This window comes from Lactuca saligna, chromosome 5 (genome assembly GCF_052625555.1).
Source record: "Lactuca saligna cultivar CGN05327 chromosome 5, ASM5262555v1, whole genome shotgun sequence".
In the NCBI taxonomy this organism is placed as follows: domain Eukaryota; kingdom Viridiplantae; phylum Streptophyta; class Magnoliopsida; order Asterales; family Asteraceae; genus Lactuca; species Lactuca saligna.
The window spans coordinates 122,840,817-122,854,251 of record NC_136421.1 but is presented as its reverse complement, the minus strand read 5'-3'; positions in this window follow the sequence as shown (position 1 = coordinate 122,854,251).

Genomic DNA, 13,435 nt, shown 5'->3' with positions numbered 1-13,435 from the left:
TACCACTATGGAGCTCTTTGGAATTCTTCACTCGCTTGATAATTTGATCTTTGATTTCTTTGAATTCACCACCTTTGTTGTTTGATTTTTGGTATCTTCAACTTTTTGGATTTCTTGGAATTTTCGATCTTCATATTTGATATTTGACTTTGATGCTCCAAAAATTCTTCAAACTTTTTCTTGTAATTCTCTCTCTTTTTTTTTTACATGTATACCTCACTTTTTTCACTCAAATCCCTACATGCTTAAGCAGGGGCGCTCAATCTCAACCTTTATTGGCTAATGATAAAAATCTTCCTGGATACATTTCAGGTTTAGGCTGCTAAACATATTGCATCCCTCAGGCTGAGCAAGGTCGTATTTTTGTCTCATGATTTCACTGAAATAAGGAAGCCACAAATGCACTAGAACGTATATAGGCTCAACTAAACATTTGGGTCTTCATACAATTATTAACATAATTCTAACATGGAATCCTAATTTTTTACCAAAATTTTCTAAATTAGTATCCTAAATAATCCTTTTGGTATGCAAAATTTTTAAAATTGACTAATATGTAACCAACCCCCTACCCCACACTTATGTGATGCAATGCCCTCATTGCATATTATGCATAAAAACAGAAAAATAAAGAGGGAATTGGAACAAACTCCCCTGGGATAGCAGTGGATAGGTTGATCACTCTCATTTAAGCTCCATCTTCAATAAACGTTATACATGGAAAAATCTCATCCATGTCTCGTGTGGGTCGCTCTAAATATGCGAAAATCGGCATAAGATCTTCAAGAATGGATATGGAAGTAGAAGGATGCAAGTGGTATAAGTATTAACATCAAATCAGCAGTCGTTCGGCTCAAAAAATGAATGATTCGTCGAGTCGGATGATGGACTCGCCGAGTACCAGCGCGCCGTCTCAAAATTTCTAGAAATACAAAGCGACTCGTCGAGTCAGCTTAGTGCACTCGACGAGTTGGCCACTGAATGAAAATTCTTGGTATGTGGCAACTGTTTTAGCCTCTAACAACTTCGTTAACCCTTCCTCACATGCGGACTCAATCGCTCATACCCCTAAGACCGGACTTGACACTTTGACGTTAAAAACTCGCTTCCTTGACTCGCTCTCACACGCAAAAACATCCATGCTTTACATCTCTATACCATCCTAAGCAAGCAATCAAAATGCAATCCTGAAAATAACTAAAGCAAACAACTATTAAACATAATAATATCTCAAAGCATACACACCAAAAACAAAACAAAATAAAAATTGAAATTGTTTGATTAAAAACACAAAAACACAAATATCAATCTTCATCTTCCTCCTCATCATCATTGGCTCCACTTCCCCCAGCTCCGCTTTGTCGTGCACCAATCCTCTCGTCCCACGATGGAATGTATGGATAATTTCCACCATCAATATGTGGAATATTGAAGTGGTCAAAAAGTCGTATGTGGGATTGGTTGCTAAAATTTAGCCCCCTTGCCATTTGGTCTTGCATCCGCCTCATCTCTATATTGTACCAATCCAATGGTACGTCTTCAGTCTCTACCGGAATCACTGGCGGCTCATCCTCCACATCCCTTTCCCTTCGCGATCTCACCCTCCTTCCCTGTGCTTCGGGACCTACGACTGGGTCATCATTTGGGATGGCATAATGGCCACCACCATAGTCTTCAATGATTCGTGCTCTGCGGAAAAGAATGGGATTAAATGGGGGTGTCGGGATCAATGTCAGGAGGTTCCAGGCACCACGGTTCATCAACCCGAATGAATTAGCCAATCGAGTGACAAACATGCCTCCATTGATACGCGATGTTTTGCGATCTTTGACCGCACCCGCTGAGAGGTATGAAGCAATGCACCACGGGATGTTGCAAAAGACGCCGGGCGTGATAATGCTCCATAGGTGGAAAACATCAAGGTTGGAAACCTTGTCATCGTCCTTCCTTTGGTTGATGGTGGTGGAAATAAGGCGGTGAATGAGGCGGTGAGTCGGGGATCGGATGCTCCCTTCTTGTGCTGACTTCGGGATATAAACTTTATTCCCTATAGTATTCCACCAACCCATGCTTGTGACTCCATCGGGGAACACCATGTGAGTGGTTGCCAAAAAGGCCCGAAAGAGGTTCGTTGAAACCAAAGGTTGATCATAAATCCCTAGCCGACAAGCAAGATCCACCACCGAACATTGATGATACTCGCCCCCAAGACAAAACGTGAAGCTCGCCGGATGATATAAATCCACTCCACCGGTAAAAGATACCGTGGAGAAAAACTCCAAGCACAGCTCCAAATATACCGGCTCTTGTATGCGGAAGACCCGGCTCCAACCATCACATATCATCGACTCGCCGTCATGTTGGAACTCCTTTAGAAGGTACGGAGCTAATTCTTCTTCATATCGCACATTTTGCAACCATTCCCAATCAATTCTGTTCGGTACATAGACCTCCTTCTTTTTGATATCGGAAAGCTTCTTCTTCCACTTCCGCATCGTTGAAGCGGATTCGATTTGTGGGAAATTCAACCATGGAAATTCCCCTTGGCTACCACTTGAAGATTGTCCTCTTCTAAACATGATTCCTGCAAAACATATAAACCAGACCCAGAAAACACAGAATATAATTTAAAAAAAACGAACTGTTTATGCAAATCGACTGGACTCATCGAGTCCATGCCCGACTCGGCGAGTCGCGCGACCTGTACGAGTCGGTCGACGGGTCTCACAAAATTGAACCATGAAAACTTTAAATTCTTGCAAGGGTTTTGTTCAGGGACTTCCTACTAAGTAATAAGGCCACAATAAACGTTCAAAATAACAATATTCATGAAAAAATCGAAAACCTAGAATTTAATTACTTTTCAAAAACGGGTTTTTTCATGAAATTACAAGTATAGATGACCTTATAATCACATTCTATCTAGAAATCAAGAAGAAATTTGTTACCTTTTTAGTTTAAACCTTGAGAATTTGGAAGAAAAGTTGAAGAACACTTGAATGCTTGAGAGAGAGTTGTAGAGAGAGGCACCCGGCGAGTGTGGTTGTGAAAACTGAATTTTTAGGGTTAAAACCCTATTTGATGTAAATGTAATTTCGAAATGATTATTTTTTTTTCTGTAAATAAAATCGACTCGTCGAGTCAGGGTCAGACTCGGCGAGTCCAATCGCGCAGTCAAAGTTTTTTTCTGAAATCAGTATATACTCGTCGAGTCAGGGTCAGACTCGGCGAGTCTCTTGTAAAACATTACTAATTTTTAAAATTTTGCTATTTATTCAAAATCTTTTCACCCCACTCTTAAGCTAGGCACTCCCTTAAGCAGACAAGTCCGATGATTTGGAAGATTAAAATTGAGACACAAAACAAAAACAATAAAAAAAAACTAAAGAGTGAAAGAAAGCAAACTCTAACGACGGGTTGCCTCCCGCCAAGCGCTTCTTTTTGAGGAGTCATTAGCTAGACTCCTTCCCATTTACGTTTTGTCATCTTCAAGCATCAGGAATGTACGCCTCACTTTTTGTGGTTTATACTTGGTCTTGTAGACGTGAATCTTTTTCTTGTAAGCCCTTTTCAATTCGTCTCTTCTCTTTTTCTCAGTATCTTCCTCAGCTGTTTGGGCTTCTCTTTTCCTCTTCTTCTTTTTCAACCCATGCTTTTTCACCAACTCTTGAACCTCCTTTTCTTTAAATTTGATAACTTCATATTTCATAGCGGTCCGTGCTCTAGGTTTAGTAGTGAATTGGTGATCAGCTTCCGCTCTGCTTCCATTTATGTCTTCATCCTCTTTTGTGCTCAACTTTTCTCCAAATGGCATCGTATCAAGGCATGCCACATCGGCGTGTTGGACCTCCATTCCTTTTACTTCTTCTGCCGATTGTTCTTCCAAAGAATTAATAACAGTAGCTGAACCCAGTGTATGTGAAGAACTGTCAACAAACAAATCATCTTTGGTCAAGTTTTTATCCAAATCGACTGGACTTGTCGAGTCCATTATGGTGACTCGGCGAGTCGGGTCGGGTTCCATCAATTCTGGAGTGTTGTCTGAGTTGGCTCCTTCCAGTACCTTTTCTAGCTCCTCCAAGTCTTTGTTAGCATCTTCAACTTCTTCTGAGTGTAGCATGAACTTACTTGGGTCTTCTTTTAATAAAATTTCAAGCTCTTTTTGTAATACTTCATCATCCAATTGGATAAATGAGATTTCTTCTCTCTTTTCTTCTTCTTGCTTGACCTCTGGATTAGCTTTAAACATCACCGACTCATCACCCACTCTTAATGTCAAAGTAGACTCACATATGTCAATTAGGGCACATGCGGTGTTTAAGAATGTTCTTCCCAAAATAATTGGTATTTCGGGGTCTTCTTTCATCTCCACCACCACGAAGTCTACTGGGAAAATAAACTTGTCCACCTTGATAAGGAGATTTTCACATATGCCTTGTGGATGAATTATTGTTTTATTTGCCAAATGGATTCTCATATTTACCGGCTTTGGTGCTGGTAAATTCAGCTTCTTAAAGAATGAATAGGGCATCAAATTAATGCTCGCCCTTGAATCAGCCAATGCTCGTGTAGAAACTTCATTACCAAATTGGCACGGAATTACTATGTTACCCGGATCACCCTTCTTCTCAGGCAGCTCACTCATCAATATCTCCGCGACTTCAGCAAGATCTTTCCTAGCAGCAAACAGACCTTTAAGCAAGTTAAAGTATTTAGGAGTTTGGAGCATTGTGTCCACAAATGGCATATTGACTTGTAAAGCTTTAACATGCTCCATGAAGGTTCTATAGGCTTGAACTTTTTCTGAAGGCATGGCTCTGGTTGGGTATGGCAAAGGAGGATTGTATGGCTTCAGAAAACTGGCATTTTCTTCATTCCCGACTGGACTCGTCGAGTCCATTATGGTGACTCGGCGAGTCGGATTGAGTTTTTCTTGTTCTGGTTTTTCTTCCTTTTCTGCCTTCTTCTTGGAGACATTTAATGTTTCTGTCAATTCTTCTTCACTGCTGGAGATTATTACGCTCACGTTCTCATTTCTTAGATTGGGTTGGGTGTCGCTCGGAAGTTGGCCCGGTCTTCTTTCGTTTACTTGATGTGCAAGTTGGCCCAGCTGTTTCTCAATGTTGAGAATAGAAGCTTGCTGATTCCTCAACATGTTTCTGGTTTCTTGCATTGCCACATCATGATCATTATGTCTTTTCTCGGACGCGGTTATGAATTTTGTAAGTATTTCTTCTAAATTCGTCTTCTTGTCCGTCACCGGTTCTTCCTTTTGATAATATCCCCTCTCCCTCTGTTTATATTTCTCTTCCTTAGCCTTTCTGTACTCTTCGTATGGGAGCCATTCCTTCTTCGGTTTCCTCCAGTCTTCATCGTATCTATCGCCGCTGGAGTAGAATACTTGAGCCTTTTTATTTCCATTCTCGTCTCGATCACATTCCTTGGTAAGATGGGGACCGCCACAATTTTCACATCCAACTCTAATAGCATGGATCGTTTGATCCATTTTCGTCATTCTTCGGTCTAGGCTATCGAGTTTAGCTATCACCGCCGCCATACCATCGTTTACCGAATTTACTGCTCCGCGACTCACTTCATTCCTCGGGTTGTGGTATTCTCTAGAGTGCCTAGAGAATTCTTCAATTAACTCCTTTATTTCCGGAGGTGGCTTTCGGGTGAGTGGGCCTTGTGAATCGAGTAGTTGCCTCGTGGTGACATTTACTCCATCATAAAAGATAGAGACCTCTTGTTGGCTATTAAGATCGTGGTGGGGGCAATTTCGAAGTAGGCTCTTGTATCTTTCCCAAGCTTCATAAAGGGATTCGTCGGGTTGTTGCTCGAAGTTGGCAATGGCTTTCTTTAGCTTGGCTATCTTGGAAGGTGGGCAGAAGTGATCTATGAACTCTTCTTTCATTTTGGCCCATGTGGTAACTGATCCGGGAGGGAGTGACTTCAACCAATCCTTTGCAGCTCCTTTAAATGTGACAGGAAGCATGCGTAGTAGCTGGATCTCGCGGGGCACATTAGGTACATTGAAGTAATCCGCCACATCATTTACTTCATCTAAGTGCTTATAGGCGTCTTCATGATCTCTCCCATGAAAAGGTATCTCCTTGAGTTGAGCGAGAATATGGCCCTTTAGTTCAAACGTAGCGGTAACGGGGATTGCGGGTTGCACAAGTTCCGGGCCGGTGTCATCACGCATCCTTTTCTTCCACTCCCCCATGGGGATTTCGTCAATATTAGCCATAGCGGTGGCTAAGTCGTCTTCAAACTCGGATGTGTGCTCGCTTTCTTCTTCGGTCTCGTAGTCGGTGTCTTTTGGGATCGGATCTTCGGTGGTCAACGATGCACTGGATGCTCCTGCTTTGCTGCTCCTTTTCTTGCTAAAAACGGATTTGAGGTTTTTGAGTGGTGAGTTCTTTGAAGAAGCGGTTTCTCCAACGGTTTTGCCCTTGTTTCTTCTTAATGTGGTTTCCGGATCTTCAAGAGGGGGAACTAGAGGCGTAGCAGATCCTCGGGTCATGAACCAACTGCAAACAAAAACAAAACGAAACGTGTAAAAAAGAACAAAAATTAAATCTGATTCAACGTCAGACTCGCCGAGTCGGGGCGAATGCACTCGGCGAGTTCAACTTAAAATCAGCGAATAATTTAATTTTTTTTTTTATTTTTTTTTAACTAAAAAAAACTTAAACAAAAATGAAACAAAAATTAACTTTGTATAAGATAATTCTTACACAAAGGATCGGTTGAATTAGAATTTTAATGCTAATTTTAGAACCGTTCCCTGGCAACGACGCCAAAAACTTGATGTGTGTAAAACTCACTTAGTTTTAATCCTACTTTAATTATCAAATAACACACAAAAGACAGTGAACCTATCAATTGTGGTATAGCTAAATAAGCAGGGTATCGAACACAGGGAACGGCAAATTAAATTAAAAACTAATTCTATCTAAGTTAATTAAGCAAATAAGGGTTTTTTCTCTAGTTTTACAAGACTAGAAACTTACTAACTAAACCTAATGCAAGACTAGAAAAGAACAAATTAACTAGATTCAATAATGGGAAAGAAACTTCTGTTTAGTTCAACTCGGTTAACTTTATGGTTGATTTTAAGATAATAGTGCAATGGATTAATTCTTTCGTTGGTTACCGATTCAAGTGATTAGGTTTGTGTTCACTACCCTAATCCTTAGCAAATAAACTAATTCAAACAGTGGCCAATTGATTAATTTAATTATATTTACTAGATTAATTATTCGGGTTAAGTTAGACTTGCAATAGCTAATTAATTTGTTATTCTTAATTAACCTCTCGTTTGATGGTCATCTTACAAGCTTGCACATGAGTTTACTCAATTTCCTTATTAATCCTAGTTTCATATTCATTAATCCTAGACATATGGTATAGTGGTCACATATCATATGAGGTTGATAATCAATAGATGTTCATGCTAATCAATTATCTTCCTATTAACAGAAAATTAATTATCATTCATACACAAGGTTCTTTAGCAAGCTAAAATAACAATTAATCACCAACTTGGAATTAATCCTATCAATCAATCAAACCATATTGTCAACTTTGTATTCCCAAACAGAAGTCTAAAGAAATTAGTTCATAACTAAGGTAAATAACAGCAAACAAATAAGTTCAAGTTGCTTAATCATGTTGACAAAACAAAAGAATTAAGTAGAATGGTGAAATTACGCCTTAATTACTCCCGGGATTGGATTCTAGCTTCTTTGGTCGACTTCTAGGGTTCTTCTGGCTTCTTATTCGCAGCTAAGCACTTCTGAAACTTCCCAGAATTCTCCCTTCTCGAATTGTAGAGTTATCTTTATATATGCGTTCCGACTCGTCGAGTCATATGGTGACTCGTCGAGTCCCTCTCACATTAGTCGTAATCCGATAACTATCTTGACTTCCGAATGCTTATCTTTCTGAATCCGCGACCGGACTCGTCGAGTTAAGGAGCAACTCGACGAGTAGAAGCCTTTTATGGGTGTTTTCTTTCTTCTTTCCACTCTTGAGCTCCTAAACGCTTCTCTTGCTTCCTTTCGCTTCCGAGCTTCACCTTTGGACTGAAAAACATAATTTAACACTTTTAAGTACCTTTTGTCCATAATATGCAACAATTTAGCTAATATATGAATAAATATTACACTTAATACACACTAAATATGCACATATCAAAAGGTGGGAGGCTTCGTATTATCGAAGTCCCGATACTGAAAAATTCTACTAGCTCCTCCTCCTGCCGTTGTTACAGCCGCTGTAGCCGCCACGGCAGCCGTCTCAGTGAGAGCCGCATAGCGCTCATCAAAATACTCCACCATGGCGGCCTTGATCGATCCAAACAGTTCCGACAGCTCGGCCCGGAAGAACGTAGCAACCTCATCATGCAGGATCTCACGAATCCTCGCATCCAACTCGCACATACTCATCTGTCCGATAACCTCGGGCGGTACCGACCCACCCGAAACTCCCTCTCCTGCTCCCGATCCTGACCCGGATCCCCTCCCAGCATGCCTCGAAATCTCCAAACTGAAAATAAACCACAAAATCTCAAACACTTCCCACTAACTCGGGAACCAACTATCAACCCAACCCTAGAGGTCATGGTTTCCCTGATACGCATATGGGTCCTGTGCTTTCAGTAGTACGGGCCCATACTACCTTCCGCACCTACCCATATTTGTATGAAGTACTACCACAACACCTTAGTGACAAATATACATAGCAAGCGCTCGATCCTCACTCCTAGAGGAACACTGGAAATCTCATACAGAGGGAAACCCTAGGCTAGCAGGCATCATAAAACAGGCAACATTATAATGAAATCCTGAAGATCCCTAGCCTAGTACTAGCATGCTGTTCTATCAAAGCTCAAAAACAAATATCATGTATGGTATTTGGGGGTTACTTACTGGCTCCGGTTGATCGTACCTCTGCGTCCTCTTTTACTTAATTTGAAAACCATTTTAATTTCTCCTTTAAAACTCTCCTTGATTTGAGACTAGATTCACACGAATGTTCCACCAATTCACTAAAACCAAGGCTCTGATACCAACTTGTAACGACCAAAAATTTCAACACAATTTAAACTTTTCAAAAACAACCCATTTTAATAATATTGTTACAAAAAGGTTTTAATATATTTATTATTAGAGTATTCCCAGAAACATGTCATAAACATAAACACGAGGAGCGGTACGATCACGCCTTCACCTTGCCACGGTCTCCTGAAGAACCTGAAAAACATTTAAACCACAACTGTAAGCCCGAAAGCTTAGTGATATACCCCCAAAATACCAACCACATATACGCCCTTCCAGGCTACGACCTTTCGGTCCAAAACATATTGCCTTCCGGCCCATAACATAAATAGCATACATAACATAACAGAACATAGAACAACCATGCATATTGGGTCTACTGTGTGACTGGTCTGCCGTATCGGCCTACAGTCCACCCTCCGTGTCTAGTCTTGTCCTTCGAGTTTGCAGTGTGGTTGGTCCGCCCGCACCGGGCCTTCAACCCACCTGGTCCACTCTCTGAGTCTATAGTATGACTGGTCCGCCTGCATTGGGCCTTCAGTCGGCCTGGTCCACTCTCCGAGCCTCGGCACGTCTGGTCCTCCCTCGTGGGGCCTACAGCCTATCCGGACCACTCGCTGGGCCTTCGGCACAACCAGTCCTCCCTGGGTATCTTGGCCTACAGCACAAAGTAGGACCCACCTCAACCCAACTCCAGTCCAAACAACCATGTGCACATAACATACAATCACATAACAGTTCATAGTCAACAAACCGATCAAGCAGATCACATAACATATCATTACCCTAACCAGGATACCGACCTAACCGGTTACTAACATAGCATCACTCTACATATCGGGAAACCGACCTTAACCAGGTCTGTAGCAAATACCATCCGAGCTACCAGGATGCAGACATATCAAAGCAATATCATAACAACAGTATCCGAATCTCAATTTAATAAAGGGCCGACCTTGGTGCCTTAGACCCTATCAATATAGTGAGGATAACTCACCTCGCGAATGCCGATACTCTGAACCGAAGAAGCAGACTCTCGAATCACCAACTCACCGCAAATCCCGAACTGACCATCATAACAAAATAAACATTAGGTCAATCATACTTCCGCTTATTGTGCCAAGAACAAAGTCCAAATCTCATACAAAGTCCAACATTGGCCCAATTTACCAAATTGGGCCCACTTCACCAAATGGGCCCAGAACCAATATCCATAATTAGGCCCAAAATACTCTATCCATAAATTCCCAGACCTGGCCCAATACCAACTGCCCACCAACGGCCCAAACTCAAAAGCCCAAAATGAAAGTCCAACAGGAGGAGTACCCTCCTTGGTACACGAGGCGTACAACATTGTTCACAAAAGGAAACGGGGCACTGGCCCGCTACGCGGGGGGTACACAGGGGTTACGCGGGGCGTAACTGCGAGATTCATTAAGTCCTTCTAACCTCTTAATAGCTTAAGCTCTTAAGCCCAAACTTCAGATCCCTATGCTAAATATGATTAGAATCCATAAAGTCTCAAACTTTATCACTTGGGACGTCCATAAGCTCTTAATCCAAGGTCTTAATCCATTAAGACCTATATATCTCACACATGGAACAACTACAGCCCTTGGAACCTCATTTTTCTTACCCAAGACCTCTCCAAAAGGTCTGAAAGGATAGGTAATCTTGACCAATTCGATACATGCAACAAGGTGAGGACTTTTGGGACAAGAATGGTGTCAAAGTTTCAAAATACATAGATCTACACAATATGAAGGTCAAGCAAGAAGCTTTATACCTGAAACAAGCTTCAAAGGATGGTATCTCTTCAGATCTACAAGCTCCAAACGTTCTTCTTCTTCTTTGACAACTTCTCTTTTCTCCTTCAATCCTTTCTTTCGCCAACAAGAGCTATCCAAGGTCAAACACACCCAATAATGGAGAGAATACGAGATCTAGGGTTTCTCTGAGGTTGAGGATGAGCATAAGGAGGCTGAGGGGTGAACCAATGTGTTCCTTATATAGTGGCTGACCCTAAATTAGGGTTTGAAGTTTCTGAGAGTACGTTGGGCGTACCTCTAGTACGCTGGGCATACTCACCCGACCAACCCGCATCATTCTCGCCATTACGTTGGGCGTACGTCCAGCTTACACTGGGCATACCCAGCTAACCTTCAAAAATACATGCATGCATGGGACCTTTTATTCCACTTATACCACAAAGAGCTATAAACAATGATCAACTTCAAAACACTGAAACTCTTCTAATCTAAACCCGCTCCCAAATAACTTTACATTCATACGAGGGTGACGAGAAGCCCAATGCTTCTAACACATACACCATCCCGAAACCTTCTCAGATGAAACTCATTTCTCGAAAAAGGTCCAGAATTACCCTTCCTCTTAAATCTCGGGGATTCATAATTAAACACTTAAAGAACGGAGTGTTACAGTGTTAAGCTAACTAGAGGAAGAGTTCAGAGTTCATGACTTCACTTGATTGGGGATCATGTCTTTCCTAGGAATCTTCAAGTTTGGATCTATTGTTTCCCCTGAATGGATAAGTAGGCATTACATTAATGAAATTGCAAACAAACCTAAAATGAAACTTAAGGAGGTGATTGATGACATCTAACAAAGGTTGAGATGTGTAGTGTCTATTGGTCAAGTTTATAGGGTAAAAAAATAGGCATTGAGTTGATTGAAGGAAAATTAATAGAGCATTATGCAATTGTATTAGATTATGCAGATGAATTTTTCAGGTCCCATCAATGTTCTACATGCAAAGTTTGTGTCATAAGCAATCCAGATGGGAAGTTTAAAGAAACGTAATCAACAAAAAAATCTTCCAAACATCATCATTTCATTCACTATGAAACAAATGTTTTACATCAACAGATTACAACTCAAAACTCACTATAAAATCACTCACACTCATATTTCAAACATGAACATGATATATGAACAAACCCTAAACTGAAACCCTAAGATGAAGATGAGAGAGAATTGATGATACATATGAAAATATCTCGACTACTTTATCAGATGAATCCAGCTAACACATTATATACATCGGGTCTCTTAACATCGGGTATAACCCACAACCCGCTTGTATACCCGTCACCTACACACACAATTCACAATACGCCCCCACAAATATACAATAGTATACTTTTTACCCAATAATCAATACATAATGTTTAAGTTTGGAAACAATTACTAATACTTTTTTCAACAGGAAGAACCACTTCCATAAATTTTTACATAGGTTATAAAGCTTTAAGTGATGAATGGAAAAATAGGTATAAAAGCATAATTAGGTTAGATAGATGCCTTCCAAAGGGACATGTTAAGGGCGAGTTTTTGATAACCATTGGTAGAGATGCAAATAACCAGGTGTACCCATGAAGGGGATGATATTTTTCATTTAGGTGATTATGAAGGTACTGAGGAAATTACTTGTTTATGCAGTGTACTTTCCATTATGTCATGTTGGTGGTGTTTTACTTGTTTATGCGATGCACTTTGCATTATTGTTAATTTGGATTACCATTCACACAATGACACAAAACCACTGAATGGATGAAATTAGTTGTTTATGCAATCTATTTTCCATTCTTTCATGTTGTTTGTGTTTTACTTGTTTATGAAATATACTTTCCATTTGCTTTTTTGTACAATACATACAATTCACATGCAACCATTGGATGAATGAAATTTCACTATAAACTTCAATACCATTAGAAATTCAAATTTCAATACCACTACAATTCAAACTTCAATACAATCTGTCATAAAGTAGAACATGACAAGGAATGAAATTACATAACTAACTTGTGAAGATTACAACCACATTATATTTTTTTAACAACTAGAAAATGACATAACAATATAACCACTAGTAGCCCAAACTGAGCAACCTACCGTCTCTCTATGTTGGAGGTTTCAATTCCTTCTTAGAAACCCTAACGTATTCTTCAACATCAACCCATTTAAAACATCCACAACCACCTTAAGGATCATATAAGATGAATTATAAGAACAAATGATACTAAGAGAGATTAAAATTATCCATTTACTTGATAATTATGGTAGTCACGAAACCTTCTTCCTGGGCTGTCCAGAGTACATGAAACAAAAATAGGGCTAACATCACCACATCTGATTATGTAACATCCCAAAATACGAGCCAAAAATTTCATTTTTGAAAAACATATGTTTAGCAAAACATTCGAATTAAAACATTTACTGATCATAGTATTTTAATAAGATATCACATGTAAGGAAAACATTTCATAAACATAATAATGTCAGAGTTCAAATCCCCAGGAAGTTCTCATGATGTGGAATACGAAGCATGTGTGTGATGGGCCGCTACCGCG